The sequence below is a fragment of the Miniopterus schreibersii genome, assembly GCF_964146895.1.
Source record: "Miniopterus schreibersii genome assembly, chromosome: 5".
NCBI lineage: Eukaryota > Metazoa > Chordata > Mammalia > Chiroptera > Miniopteridae > Miniopterus > Miniopterus schreibersii.
The window spans coordinates 19,707,587-19,722,146 of NC_138106.1; the positions used below are offsets into that span (position 1 = coordinate 19,707,587).

Here is a 14,560-nt window from a genome sequence, read left to right on the forward strand (position 1 = left end):
CAACTCCAAAATGAACCTGATGTTGGAATTAAAGTCAGATGAATACTTTAAAACAGCATGTGAGGTAAAGGTAAACCTTTTTGAAGTGAATAGAAAGCTAGAACTTCTAAGCAGAGAAATAGAAACTATAAAAGAGAACCAAGTAGAAATTTTAGAACTGAAAAATACTGTATCTGAAATAAAAAACTTGCAGGATGGATTCAGTATTAGAATGGACATGACAAAGAAAAGAGTGATTGAACTTGAAGAGAGATAAACATATAATCCAATCTGCAGAATGATAAGAAATAAATATTTAAAAAAATGAATGAAACCATATCCAAGATGGTGATGGATTAGGTGGAAGCTACACTCACTTCCTCCTAGGACCAAACTGGGATTATAACTAAAGTATAGAAAAATCATCCTGAATAACCAACTGAAGACTAGCTGGAGAGAAGCCTTATAACCAAGGACTTACAGAGGAGGCCACATTGAGACTGGTAGAAGTGCAGAGGCACGAGAGAGCTGGCCAACACTCATGGGCAGCAGCTGAAATTACAGAGGGGTGTATCAGCTCTGGGGGATTCCCTTGAGAAGTGTGGGTTCTAGACCCTAAGCCAGGCTCCCCAGCCCATAGCACCAGAACTGAGAAAGGTGCCAACGTACCATCTAGCTGTGCAAAGCAGCGGGGTTTCTATTTGCCAGGGAGAGAAGACTAGAAACACAGGTACCCATCTTAAAGGGCCAAAACACAAAATTTTCTTCACAGCCACTTACCCTGGGCTCCAGCAGAGTGGATTAGAGGTGCGTGAGGAGAGTTTGGCATTGGTGGCTTTGGTGAAAGATCTGAGAGGTCAGCTGCCAGGATCCCTGTGCTGAGCCATTCCCTCATACTGCAAAGCCATCTTTCTCGGGCAGCATTCCCCTCCATGAAGCATCATACTGGGGGGAAGCAATATCCTACCCATTGGACTCCCTCTTGCCCCACCCTTGCTGAGGAGTTCAGCCTGAGGCCCTTTAAGTGACTGAGCCTAACAGACAGCCAGCCTTCAGGCAGAGGAGAATCTCTTGGTGCATTGAGACTTTTACTGACTTGACCCTGGGCTTGGTGCTAGTAAAAGCAACCCTTGGTGTGCAGCTTGGTCATTCCCACATGCACCCAGGCCCAACAGAGGCAGCCACAAGCTGTGGATCACTGATAGCCCCAAACAGGTTGCCCAGAGCCAGTCATAGACAGTGTTTGCATTGGCCTGCATCAGGATCCCTTTGAAGAGGCCCAGAACCAATATACCCAGTGGCCAGCTTCAGACAACAGAGCAAGTTCCAATAAGCTTTACAAGCAGCACATCCACAGGGAAATCTGGGCAGGCACCAAACCCTGCTGAGGCAAATTCCACTTCATGTGATCAGCACCTGCACAGCAGCTTTCGTACCGTATTGGGGATTGGGCCTCACTGTCAGCCAGCCTGAGGGTCAATCCCATGCATGAATGGGCCGACAGCAATCAAGAGTCAGTTACAACAGGAGAGTCCACATAATGCACAAAAGGGACATTCTTAGACCACCCAGCTCAGGTGATCAGGGAGATTGTGCCACTGGATCCCACAGGTCACCTATTACATATGTCCACCCTACCAACACTAGGAGTCATAGTAGATCTACTTAATACATAGAAACAAAGAGGCAGCTAAAATGGGAAGACAAAGAAACAGCCCCCAAATGAAAGAACAGGAGAAATCTCCAGTAAAAAAGCTAATTGAAGTGGAGGTAAGCAATTTATCAGAGATAGAGTTTAGAGTAATGATTATAAAGATGTTCAATAATATGAAAAAGGATATAGAAACCATAAAAAAGGACTGGTCTGAAATGAAGAATGCCATATCTGAAATAAAGAATACACTGGAAGGAAATAACAGTAGGCTCAGTGAAGCAGAGGATCGAATTAATGATTTTGAAGACAAGGTAGAAAAAACAACACCACCAATCAGAGCAGCAAAAAGAAAAGAATTTTAAAAAATGAGAATAGTTTAAGGGAACTTTGAAACAACATGAAGCATGACAACATCCGTGTCATAGAAGTCGCAGAAGGAAAAGTGAGAGAGCAAGGGATCAAGAACCTATTTGAAGAAAAAAATGACAAAACTTCCCTAACCTGATGAAGGAAAAAAACACACAAGTCCCGGAAGCACAGAGAGTTCCTAACAAGATGAACCCAAAGATGCCCACACCAAGATACATCATAATTAAAATGGCAAAAGTTAAAGACAGAGATTTTTAAAAGCTGCAGGAGAAAGGCAGTCATTTACCTACAAGGGAGCTCCCATAACACTGTCAGCTGATTTCTCATCGGAAACATTTCAGGCCGGAAACATTCAAAGTGATGAAAAGCAAGGACTTATAACCAAGACTACTTTACCAGCAAGGCCATCATTAAAAATTGAAGGGGAAATGAAGAGCTTCCCAGACAAGAAAAAGTTAAAAGAGTTTGTTACCACTAAACCAGAATTATAATAAATGTTAAAGGTCTTGCTTTAAGAAGAAGGGCAAGGAGAAGGAGGAAAACAAACAGGAACATAATTAAAAAAAATAGAGTGGCATTAAATACATACTTATCAGTAATCATTTTAAATGTAGATGGCTTAACTATTCCAATCAAAAGACATAAGGTAGCTGAATAGATAAGGAAACAAGACCCATATATATGCTGTCTTCAAGAGATCCACCTCAGAACGAAAGATACACGCAGATTAAAAGTAAAGGGATGGAAAAATATATTTTATGCCAATGGAAAGGGAAAAAAAGATGGGGTACAAATACTTATATCTGACAAAATAGACTTTAAAACCAAGGCTATAATAAGAGACAAAGAAGGACACCACATAATGATAAAGGGATCAATCCAACAAGAGGATATAACCCTTGTAAACATTTATGTACCCAACATAGGAGCACCTAAATATGTAAAGCAAATCTTGATGGACATAAAGGGTATGATTGACAGTAGTACAGTTATAGTAGGGGATTTTAACACTCCATTGACATCAGTGGATAGATCTTTCAGACAGAAAATCAACAAGGAGACCGCGACCTTAAATGACACACTAGATCAAATGGAAATTGGTATCTTCAGAGCATTTCCACCCAAAGCAGTAGAATATACATCCTTTTCAAGTGTCCATGGAACGTTTTCTAGGATAGACCACATGTTAGGTCATAAAAGAGGTCTTAATAAATTTAAGAATGTTGAAATATCAGCATCTTCTCTCACCATAATTCTGTGAAACTTGAAATCAATCACAAGAAGAAAACTGAAAAACACACAAATACATGGAGGCTAAATAACATGTTATTAAATAATGAATGGGTTAATGACATCAAGGAAGAAATTAAAAGATACCTCCTTGAAACAAGTGAAAATGAGAACACAACAACCCAAAATCTGTGGGATACAGGGAAAGTAGTCCTTAGTGGGAAATTCATAGCATTACAGGCCTATCTTAAGAAACAAGAAAAAGCTCTAATAAAGAATCTACTTTACACTTAAAGGAACTTGAAAATGAACAACAAACAAAGCCCATGGTGAGTAGAAGGAAGGAAATAATAAAGATCAGAGCAGAAATAAATGAAATAAGAGTCTAAATACAAAACAATACAAAATATCAATGAAACCAAGAAGTAGTTTTTTAAAAAGGTAAACAGGATTGAGAAACTTGTAACCAGACTCATCAAGATAAAGTGAGAGGACCTAAAAAATAAAATCAGAAATGAAAGAGGAGAAGTAACAACTGACATAAAAAAATACAAAGAACTGTAAGAAAATATTACCAACAACATATTCCAACAAATTGGACAATCTGGATGAAATGCATAAATTCCTAGAAACATACAATCTTCCAAAACTGAATCAGAAAGAATCAGCGAATCTGAATAGGCAGATTACAACTAGTGAAATTGAAGCAGTAATTAAAAAACTCCCCCAAAATAAAAATACTTAAAGAAGAACTAACACCTATTTTTCTTTAACTATTCCAAAAAATTCAAGTGGAGGAAAGACTCCAAGCTTATTTTACAAGGCCAGCATTGTCCTAATTCCAAAATCAGATAAAGACATGATGAAAGAAAATTATAGGCTAATATCTCTGATGAACATAGATGCTAAAATCCTCAACAAAATATCAGCAAACTGAACCAAGAAATACATTAGAAAGATCAGACACCAAGTGGGATTTATTCAGGGGATGCAAGGTGTGTGCAATATCTGCAAAACAATGAGTGTGATATACCACATAAACAAAATGAAGGATAAAAACCACATGATCATATCTATAGGAGCAGAAATAGCATTTGAAAAAATCCACCCATTTATAACAAAAACACTCAGCAAAATGGGAATAGAGGGGCATACCTCAATATAATAAAGGCCATATATGAAACACCCACAGCCAACATTATACATAATGAGCAAAAACTAAATTGTTCTTAAGATCAGGAGCAAGACAGGGTTGTCCATTTTCAGCACTCTTACTTAACATAGTACTGGAACTCGTAGCCACAGCAATCAGACAAGAAGAAGAAATAAAAGGCATCCAAATGGAAAGGAAGAAGTAAAACTGTCATTGTTTGTAGATGACATGATATGGTATATAGAGAACCCTCATGATCCCATAAAAAAACTACTAGAATTGATAAATGAATTCAGTAAAGTAGCAGCATACAGGATTAATATCCAGAAATCAGTTGCATTTTTATACACCAATAATGAAATATCAGAAAGGGAAACTAAAAATACAATCTCATTCACAATTGCTTCAACAAGAATCAAGTACCCAGGAATAAGTTTAACCAAGGATGTAAAAGACCTGTACTTGGAAAATTACAAGACACTGAAGAAAGAAGTTGAAGAAGATACAAATAAGTGGTAGCATGTACCATGTTCATGGGTAGGAAGAATTAATCATTACAGAATTAATCATTAAAACGCCTATAATACTCAAAGCAGTCTACAGATTCAGTGCAATTCCTATCTAGATACCAGTGACCTATTTCACAGTACTAGAACAAATATTCCAAAAATTTATATGGAGCCACAAAATATACTGAATAGCAACAATGATCTTGAGAAAGAACAAAGAGGAATGCTACCTGATATCAAACTATACTACAAGGCTTTAGTAATGAAAACAGCATGGTACTGGCATAAAAACAGACATACAGGTCAGTGGAACAGAATAAAGAGCCCAGAAATAAACCTACCCCTTTATAGTCAATTAATAATTGGCAAAGGAGACGAAAACATACATCGGGCTAAAGATAGTCTATTCAGTAAATGGTGTTGGGAAAATTGGACAGATACATGCAAAAAAATGAAACTAGGTCATCTTCTTACACAGCACATAAGAATAAACAAAGTGGAGTAAAGACTTAAATGTTAGGCTCAAAACCATAAAAATCCTAGAAGAAAACATAGGCAGTAAAATCTCGGACATTTCTCATAGCAATATTTTTTCTGATATATCTCCTTGGGCAAGGGAAACAAAACAAAAAATAAACAAATGGGATTTCATCAGACTAAAAAGTTTTTGCATGGCAAAGGAAACCATCAACAAAATAAAAAGGCAACCCACTGAATGGGAGGACATATTCACTGATAAATCTGAGTCCCAAACTATTAAGATAGATGTAACTAATTTATTTACTTAAAGCTTTTTTTAAAAAAAAAAATGTTTTTATTGATTTCAGAGAGAGGAAGGGAGAGGGAGAGAGAGATAAATATCAGTGATGAGATAGTCATTGATTGGCTGCCTCCTGCACGCCCCCCACTGGGGATGGAGCCCACAATCTGGGCATGTGCCCTGACCGGGAATTTCACCGTAACCTGCTGGTTCACAGGTTGACACTTAACCACTGAGCCACACAGTAATTCATTTTATTTAATGGTGTTATGGTGTGGTATACTGAGCTGTATAGTAATGCTATAAAGTATACTTTTGAATAGTGGGTTATATGTTCCCACACTATCCTGATTTGATAGTTTCCAATGTCTGATTTTTAAGTTTATTTTGTATTATTCTGTATCAGCTTGTCACTTGTCACTGCTTCCAGTTCTAACACTTTCTCTACTTTGATCTGTGTTAATGCTGATAAATATAATTTATTTAATGAGAAAATAGCTTACTTTCTATTTAATTATCTATAAAGAAAGCTTGGGGTGATAATTTGAGGATTTAAAAAATACTTTTTAAGAGGATAAACTGGTGTTTATGATCTTATTTTCAAGAGAATAAGCTGGGTCTTAACATTATTATATTTTTTCAATACCAAGTTAAAGTAAAATGACACTTGCAAAGTTATTTTAAAAATTATGTAGCCTCCTCTTCCTTAATCAGTAGTGAGAGGGAAATGAATGATGGCTTAAAAAAAGCAGCACCTTTGTATTATTTGTGTGAGCTTATCTTCTGGTGAACTTATGGGCACTTATTGTAATTAGATTGTGTTAGGAAGTTATGTTTTTGCTTGTCTTGTTAAAATAGGAAAATATCAGCTTAAAATAGACATCATTATGTATAGAAGTCATTTATTTTTATGAAGGACCTTTGGGGGAAAATAATTATATAAAAAGTAAAAAGTGAAATGATAATTTATAAGTTTGAATATGAGCCTTAAATATTTCTTTTTGGTTTTAATGTTGACAAAAATGCACACACTCTAGGTACTTTTGAGGTGAGGGGGTCCCACTTTTTCGTTTACTTTCTTTACTTGCTGATATAGTATACAATCATTGATACTGTCTCTTGAACTTGAATTTGGAATACCTTCAAATCACTCTGGCAACATGCAGGGTAAAGATCCATGGGGAAAACCAGGGAAAATACGACTTTTGAATTTCTTAAGACAGTCGTACCTTGCCTTTGTTTCCTCTTGTATTTTGGAACAAGACCTTCATGACATAGACTCTGTCTCTTTTAAAAATCTACTTTGCTTCCTGTTATGTGGTATATGGGGAAAAAACCCACACTGGGATTATTTTTAAATTACACCAAGTCAGGAAATAAACTAACATATGCCTTCATTTCAAGTACTCTCTTTTGTACTCATGCATACAATACGGTACAGTATAATACAATACACAATAATACTGAGTGCACCTGATCCTGTTTTTCATTTATAAAATATGGTGACCATTCAGATAAGTTTCATGCCCCAGGCTTTTCACTTTCTCTGATATTTTTTTTATTACCATTAAAGCCTTTGTTGGGCATTTAAAATATTGACATAAGCAATTTGGAACTTGTTCACAGATTTGGAAGAACAGCAAAAAAATAGGGAAAATTGGAAATCTTACTTAAAGACAGCATAATGCAGTCTGATTTGTAAACTATCAGTCTGTCCACTTAAGTTAGTTGCATTGAATGAAATCTTGCAGCAAGTTACTTGAGGCTTTTTAAAACCAATTTTAAAAAATCATTTTTAGCAAATAACTTTAGAATGTAAGTGTCTTAAGTTTTTCTTCCAGCTTTATAATAATAGAATTTGCTACATAATTAATGGGTATTAAGACTTTTGTTCCTTTTTGTTTTTATCTATTGTGAATTAAGGAAGTAATCTTTAAAAAAATGTTTTTATTGATTTGAGAGAGAGAGAAAAACGTCAGTGTGAGAAAGAAACACGGATGGGCTGCTTCCTGCACGTCCCCTACTGGGGATTGAGCCATCAAACCAAGCATGTGTCCTGACTGGGAATTGAACTGGTAACCTTTTGGTGCATGGGATGACACTCAACCAACTGAGCCACACAAGCCAGGCAGTAATCTTTTAAGGAACATTTTAATAAAAAACCCAAAAACCTTTTAATTATTTTGGGGCAAAGTGATCTGCATATTTTCCCTTATTTTTGAATATGAAGTAATTAATATTAATGGTTATAAAACAATAAAGTTATCAGAGTTTGATTTTACAATAATATTTGTTGTTTAAAAATTTTTGATGCAAGGATTCCATGAACCCTTAAACATTTTCATGTATATATTTAAGTTTTATAAATTAGAAAGCATGTTGATATTTTTTATTTTCAAAAATAATGTTAAAAATGAAAATTTATGTTTAATAATTTAAATTTATTTGTGCATTTGGACCTTATGATTTAAAGAAAAATTTAAGTTTAATGTCTTTGATACCTAAGAACATTATTTAGCTTGGTGAAGAAATAGTAAAATTTTAAGGTGCTGGCTAAGTTGCTTGATAAGCATTCTCCTCTCTAACTCTCCCCTACACATACAGCCAATGCAGGAATTTGCTTCATTTTTCTATTTTATTTTGGAAAATTATTGTTTTCTCTTACAAATATTATGGTTCATTAATTAAGGACTTCTCAAAAACATTTTGCCTTTGAAAAACTAAATTTATGTATTTAAAAATTAAAAAATGATAAATATAGCCTACTAATGAAATTATTGGCCAGGTAAACACCATTTTAATTTTTAAAATTATGTATTCTACTTCTTAAGTGATGATTTTAGTGCTAATAACTAACAAGTGTGATCTTATACTTATTATGGGCATTCATGAAAAATCTCATCCAAAAATTGTAAGGTTTAACATATAATGCCAGTAGCTACCAGATGCTAAAGAATTTCATTTGCTGATTTTATTCTTTTACTTCTTTGTAATTTAAATGCCTTTATTTAAAAAGTTTAATTTAAGGATATTGTAAAGTATATAGCATTTTAAGATTAGATGGTATCCAGAACATATAGTCCAATGAGTTAGTCCAATGTAATTGGAGGAATTATTAAATGACACTGACCTCATTTCCTTTAGAACAATGAAAATTAATAGTTTCACATTTTATTAGGCTGATATTCCAGATGTAGTGTACATTTAATTAAGTGTAGTTTCCTTTTAGTTATGGTATGTGTATCTGTTTTTTGTCGCAAATTCTTTCTAGTTTTACAGTTTTCCACATGTTTTCTTTCACCATTTATGATTTTTTTCAAAGCAGAGCTATAAGGATTTAAATCACTTTAGCATGCAGCAAAACAGTTCCCATTCAAACAATAAACGCCATTTTAAAAAGCCTTTAGATCTTCTGTCACTTCATAAATATAAATGTATAAAAACGTTATGCAGTTGTAGTGCCCACCTGCTAATTAAATGCAGATTTTGCTCAAACTTGCTTAAAATCTGTCTATTTGTTTCAACTATGTCTCTGTTCAGAATACATATGGCCCTTGTGAAACTAATTATGCTTATGGAGCAGCTGTTAAATTTAGTGCAACTAATTTTATCCAATATTTTACATTTTAATTGATTACCTGTGAAGAAATTAGCAAATTAACACTTATTGTACAGTAACTGAATCGTCTTTTATGGTTACTTTCAGATTTAACAAGTGAGCCAGGCACTGATGGATAAAGACATTTCTAGGATTTTTAGATAGGAAAGTTGTTGGCGGACCTTGATTATCTAGTGTGAAAATTTAGGAAGACTGATGAGTGATGCCAGGCATCTGTGTGTTCTGTATCTTAAACATGAGAAGCAGATTGGAAAGTAATGGCTTTTTCACAGAATTTTGGTAACATATGGGCTTATCTGGATCTAAGAAGTCTTTGAAGATCTTTGAACTTGACTAAATGACTTAACCTTTGGCATAGTGGGTGGGTTATATGCTTTTTTAGGGGGAGGCACTAGCATTCTGCATTTCTCTTTTTCTTTCCTCTTTCCAGTTCTACCTTTATAATTTAAAAATGGAGGGGCTGGAGATGGTGATTGGAAATTTTTGAATATTGACATGATGAGGATTCCAAGATATTTAGTTGGCTGGATCTACCTGTTGTAAGGTGGGGTTAAATCTTTTGATAATATTTCAGAAATGAGGATGTATAGGTACTTACTTTCTATTTTATAGATTTTATTTGAAAATGATACTGTAACCAGATCTTATTGGCAGTGTGCTGTAGTTGAAAGGATGTGGACAAACCTGGGTTCAAATTTCAGCTCTATCACACATTGGCTCTGTGACCTCTGAACTTTTCAGAGTTCATTTTCCTCAAAGCAAAAACCAAACCAAACTAAAAAACTCCCCAACCCCATCTCATCCCAAAGCAAAACAAAAATTCCCCAAAACACCAAAAGAAGATGATAATAACAATTAGGTGTTTAAATATTCCAGAGAATTAAAAGAGATAAAATAGAGGAATACTGCTAACACGCTTCTTAGCATGTAGAAGATCCTTAGTAATAGTAGGGTCAAATAGTATGCCCTGTAATATTGCTAAATAAGAGAAATACTAAGTAAGCATATTACTAGGAGTACATACTGTAGAACATTAACTATCATGGTAAATGCAAGATTGGTTTTGATTTTTTTTACTCACTTTGAATTTTGATAACTAAGTTCTAAGACTTGATGTGAGTTATAGGTTAAAGTAAATGTATCTGGAATTTTGATAAATATTTCAGTGGGGCACTATGCATAGGGAATTACTATTGTCAGGAATATATAAGCAATTCTGTTTACAGATACTTGATCTATAGCAACTTAATCCTCTGCCCCTAGTGAGGACAGTTGACCTTGGTTCTGTAGTTTAGAACATGTGGCAACTATATTGATGTAGACAGATTTCTCTAAGGCAGATGTAGGTTCAATTAAGGGCCAAAGCTGAAGGATATTATCCCCCTTAATTCATTTTAGTTAAAATTCAAAGTGTGTGTTTTCCCCAAGAAATAGCATTGTTGTTGCTGGGTGTATTTGAAACCTTTTGGTATAAGGTTTCAGGTACTTTCAATTAGCTTATATGGATTGGATTGAAAAAACATTAATTTTTATGGTGAGTTTCGAATAACCGATTTATACATGAAGTTTCAAATAATTTTTTTAGCCTCCGAATGGAAAATTTTAAGCACTCATTAAAACAGGAAGTAGTATACGAACCGCCACGTAGCCAGGATCTAACTTTATCAGATAGTATTTTGCCAATACCAAGGTTTGTTTTAAGCTTTGTTAGGATGGGTCCAAAGTGCCTTTACTTTACTGCATGGCTATTTTAGCTCCAGTATCAATACTTGACCCTATATAACGCCTTATGTACAGGATGCCTCCAGTCTGGCTAGTGGAATAGTATATCTCTTGTATGATATTCAGGATTTCTATTGCTTTCCAGTGTATGTTCCCTGGTCCTATGGAATTTCACCTCACATACATATTTATAGATTGGAATTTGTCAGAAGGTCTAGGGGAACCCACTGCAGATTTCTGGATTCCTCTCTCTGTCCAACTTCCTTTTCTTTGGTCTAATACCTTGCAAATTCTGGCCACCTGGCCTCCTTGAAGGTCTGTTTCTATCTCCGTAACCCAGGAAGTCTGAGGTTCCGTTTGGGCTCCCTCTCCTTTGCTGTGTGGTTTGCAAACTTTCTCAAGGCAGTAAGCTGGAGTAACCCTAGGGTTTCCTTATTTGTTTCCCCTTTCTTGAGGAATCACAGTTCTGTGCTGCCTGTTGTCTAATATCTGTAATATTAGTTGTTTCATACATTTTGTTTGCTTTTCTAGTGTATGGTGAGAGGGCTGTTCCCATAGCCTTTAACCCCTATGGGCCAAAGGCTATTTAATTTCAGCATTGATTATTTTATCTGTGATTTCTCTATTTTTCCTTTTCCACCAACAATTTATCAACCTCATTATTCTTTTCAAAGAATCAACTTTTTTTTTAATCTTCTGATTCATTAATTTTTGCTTTTCTTTATTTCTTTCCCTTTCCCTTCTGTGAATATAATTTTCTGTTCTTTTTCTCTAACTTTTTGAGATGGATGCTTAGATCATTTATTTTAGCTTTTATTCTTTTCTCTTTTTAAAAAGTTTTTATTAATTTTAGAGAGAGAGGAAGGGAGAAGGAGAGAGATAGAAACATCGATGTGAGAGAAACATCGATTGGCTGACTCCTGCACGACCCTACTGGGGATTGAGCCCGAAACCTGGGCATGTTCCCTGACCGGGAATTGAACTGGCAACCTCTGGGTGCATGGGACCACACTCAACCAACTGAGCCACACAGGCCAGGGCTATTCTTTTCTTATATGTGTATTTAGTACTATAAATTCCCCCTTTACTGTGCTTTAGCTATAGACTACACCCTTTTGATATGACATATTTTAGTTTTCATTCAGTTCAAAGTTTAAAATATCCATTGTGAGTTCATCTTTTGCATGGGTTATATTGAAATATATTACTTAATTTTCACATATTTGGAGTCTTTTCTGGTTGTCCTTTGTTTATTTCTTTCTTACTTAATTCCTCTGTAGTTGGAGAACATTATCTGAATACCTTTCATCTTTAAAATGTGTTGGGATTAGTTTAAGGCCATCATAAGGTTTATTTTAGAAAGTATTACAGATACAATTGATAAAAATGAATATTACACAGTTTTGGGATACAGTCAAGTGGGTAAATTTAACCACTTGTTCAAATCTTTTATATCTTTTCTTTTGCCTCTTAAAACTTGCTAAATTTTATCAGTTACTGAGAGAGCTCACAGACAAATCCTGATAGTGGATTTGTCTGTTTAACTTCAAGTTCTGTCTGCTTCTGCTTTATATATTTTGAGGCTCTGTTATTGAAAGTATGCAAATTCAGAATTGCCTTATATTCTTTTTGAAGTGACTTTATCATCATGAAATATCTCTATTTCTAGAAATATTTCCTACTTTGAAGTGTGCTTTGTCTGATATTGACATAAATTCACCACCTTTCTTTTTGTTAGTACTTGCATATCTTCTCATTTTTTTACTTTAAAACTTTCTTAGTTTTTATATTTAACATGTTCACTCTGAAAGCCATATATAGTTTGCTTTTTTTTTCAGTCTGACAATCTTTTTATTTCAATTGCATTATTTAGTCTATTTATGTTTATTGATTGTATTTGGGTTTAAATTTCCCATCTTATTCTTTGTTTTCTATTTGTCTAATTTATATTTTTTTCTACTTTCTTTTTTGGTTAATTATAGTTCATTTTCTTCTCTATTAGCTTGTTAAACATTCTCTTAATTTTACTTTACATGCTTATCCTAGAAATTGTAGCATGTCCTTGAGTTGTTAGTGTCTAACATAAATTAGTACTTCTATCACTTTTGTTTCCTGTAGCTTTGATACCTGAAGGATAGCTTGAGTAGATGTACCATTATGAACATCTTTTTCCCTGACCTTTGAGCTCAAAGAAAATTAAAGCCATTGTTTTGTTGTATATCTTGTAGTTTAAAGGATTGATGCAATCTTGACTTCGATTGTTGGTGACTTGATCAGAGTAGTCTTCCTTTATCATTTATGTGCATTAACTTCATATATCTCAGAATTGAGTGAGTGCAGTTAATCCATTTCCCCATATACACATTGGACTCTTTCTGCATGTTCCAAAAGTGTTCTTGGATTGTGATTGTAATACTGTTTTTTCTTCTTCCTGAGTCTCAGGTTGGGTGCTCATTTTCTGCCTCTTCTTTCATTACTTTTTCTGATTCTTTCTACTAGTTCTTTTTGTTAAAAGTTTATTTTTCTTGGAACTTTTATCACTAACATCTGTGTCTCTTATTATATGCTGTATTTAATGTTGGAGTGTTGTGGTGTAGTCTCCTTTGTTTTATGTTTTTTTTTGTGGGGCACATATGTATCACCTGAAAAGTTTGATTCTTTTTTTTTTTTCCTTCTTACAGTTGCTTTGTATGGGTGTTGGATTCTTTTTTGTTGTTGTTCATGATAATGTGAAGGATTTCCCTGGATCAGCAGTAATAGACAATTTTATGAATGGACTGAAGGTTTTGGGTGACTTATAAGGTTTTTTCAATGGTGCCGTACTATTATTAATACAGGAAGGTGGAGTTTCTTTAGTAAATGGGAAACTTTATGGGAAAAGCTCGATCTATTTTTAAATCCTTTGATGCCATCTTGTTTTTACAGAGCCCTGAGCTTCACCACCTTATTTTCTGGTTTTCTTTTATCACCATGCCATCAATGGACACTTCCCTTTTTAAAGTGTCTCTTTCTATAGTGTATGTCTTTTTAAAAAAAATCCCCTTGTTATAGTTTTAGTTGGATTTTGGTTGGGGGTGAAAGTAGACATTCATGTTCAAAATGTCAACCTGACATGTAATCCATGTTATTTTATTCCAAGTGTAATTTTTAAATTTAATTTTAATGACAGTTTTATTTTGTAGCAAATACAGTCTTTTTTTGTAGAACTCTACTTAGGAGACTATTTGAAGTATTGTATTTAAAAATAAAATAAAATATTAGGATATTTGTTTTGATTACATGTGTTTAGAACTTATTAGCCAATTAAATTGACAAATTGGTTCTTGAGGGCAGTAATTCATTTTATGTAAGGGTGTTATGATGATTCTTCCTATTTTGTAGATATTGAAAGCATTTATCTGGTATAATAGGACATCTTGCTGTCCATTTATTGCTTATATATTGTGTGTTCTAGAGTGCCACATTTTTTATCAAATGTTTCTTTGCTTATAATATATCTCCATATTGGTTTTGGCACTCTAGAGACTTCTAAAGTGATTTATCAGAAATGTATTTATTTAAAGAA

At 34.3% G+C, this 14,560-nt stretch overlaps 1 protein-coding gene and 1 pseudogene across 6 annotated transcripts in view; one reads left to right on the forward strand and one right to left on the reverse strand.

The window, feature by feature from the left end:
• The window catches only part of LOC308557887 (AP-3 complex subunit sigma-1 pseudogene), a 34,821-nt pseudogene extending 33,947 nt beyond the window's left edge, over positions 1-874 (reverse strand). Inside the window, exon 1 of the transcript in view lies at positions 760-874. The product of the transcript in view is annotated as an AP-3 complex subunit sigma-1 pseudogene (transcript). The remainder of the gene's footprint in view (positions 1-759) is intronic.
• The window catches only part of RSRC1 (arginine and serine rich coiled-coil 1), a 288,784-nt gene that overhangs the window by 60,882 nt on the left and 213,342 nt on the right, over positions 1-14,560 (forward strand). The gene's annotated exons all lie outside the window — the stretch shown is intronic.